Here is a 1,736-nt window from a genome sequence, read left to right on the forward strand (position 1 = left end):
TTATTTTCCTGGGATAAGGAGCTGGGGTGAGGCTGGGAAGGGGGGCGCTGCTGTTCTTAAATGTCCTGGCTCCCAAGAGGTGATGGAGAGGGACTGGGAGTTGGGAGTGAGAGCCCTTGAAGAAGTCACTAAGGAGCCAGGAGGAGATCTTTTAGATTAGCCTGAGATGGACCCCGCCCCCACCCTTGATTCAGGACTGGTGACTCTCGGAGGAGGAGTCCCAAAGAAAAAGAAGCCAAAAGGAGGAATCACAGGCAGAGCGGGGAAGAATCTCAAGAGGCTGTAAGATAGGCAGGGAGAGGCTCCGCCTTCGATCTCTCCAGACCCGCCTGGCCTGACAGCAGGCTGGGTGGGGTTGAGCGGCTGGCTGTGACTGTGACTCAGGTTTCTGTGGGCAGCCAAGGGCAGCCGGCAGGGAGGAGCCCAGACCAACAGACAGGCCAGCCAACTGCAGCTTTCACCTCAGCTGTCCTCTCTCCTGGGAATGCAGGAGGTTCTTCTCTAACTTTGCTGGCCTCTGAGTGCTAGCCCACCCCTGCTCCCTCATCCCCACCCCCAACTGACCCTCATGTTCCTTCCCAGAGCCCTCAGCCCAGGCACTGAGACACAGGACAAAGAGTCAAAGGTCACTGCCTCTAGGGAGGCCCCGGCATGTCTGTGCCACAGGGAGAAGAGTATAATCATTGGTTCTGCACCGAGAGGGACAGACTGGGGAAATCTTGGGGACTGGTTTTCAGGCTGAGCAGCTTGGGCCCCCCAGCCTTCCCCAGCCAGGATGGCTCAAGTCTGGGCGGGCTGGTTGTCATGGTGAAGACTAGGGGCTAGAATGCAGCTGCCAGAGTCAGGCTACCAGGCCTAAGTGAGGAGACGGGGCTCATAGCACAGTCCTTTCAGAACTGACTAGCCAGGCAGGGATGGTTGGAGCTGAAACCAAAGAACTATGGTCAGGGACTGTAGGACTTCCCCTTGGTGATGGGTGAGGGTGTGGCCAGCTCATTCCCCTGGTATTTCTGGGGCCTGTTTGCTGGGCTGTGTTTTCAGAGAGCGGCTGAAAGGAAGGGAATGCACGTTTACTTCGTGCCAAGTGCTCTGCATACATGTCTCACCGATCTTCACAACAACTGAGAGAGCCAGCCATTTGCCTAAAATGGCAAAGCTAGGATTAAAATCCAGAACTGGCTGCTACCAACGCCAGTGATCTTTCTTTTCTGGGAACAGTCTTGTTCTAGGGGAGAGAGAGGGAGAAATTGACCTGAACTTTATCAGACTGGATATTTCATCAGGAGGCCACAGTGGTAGGATGCAGGTGCTGGCTGCCTTTGGGGTTTGGGGACAGATGACGGTTCGAAGAGAAAGTCACTGGTGAAATGCTTGCCACATAGTAGGTGGTCATCAAATATTTTTGTAAAGAAGAAGCCAGCTCTGTGTAATAGCCATGCATGGCCAGTTTTCTGGGACATCCTTGGAGCTTCTGGCTCTGAATTGCAGCAACAGCGGAAGAAGCTAGTTTGAAAGAGGGACTTTCCAAGACCATCCCTGGCGGGAGGAATTTGCGGAGCGTCACAGAGTGAGTTAGGCAGGATGGGAAAAAACTGTGTAGATGATACAGGATTATTGCAAGCTGCGGACGCCACCCAGCGGCCATAAACCAGGCGATAGGGAGCCATGTTCCAAGAGTCCTCTGTGAGCGGAGCATTCTGGGAGTTGTAGTCGGGCTGCACTAAAGGGGCGGTGTT

Source organism: Cervus canadensis, chromosome 2 (assembly GCF_019320065.1).
Source record: "Cervus canadensis isolate Bull #8, Minnesota chromosome 2, ASM1932006v1, whole genome shotgun sequence".
Taxonomy (NCBI): Eukaryota; Metazoa; Chordata; class Mammalia; order Artiodactyla; family Cervidae; genus Cervus; species Cervus canadensis.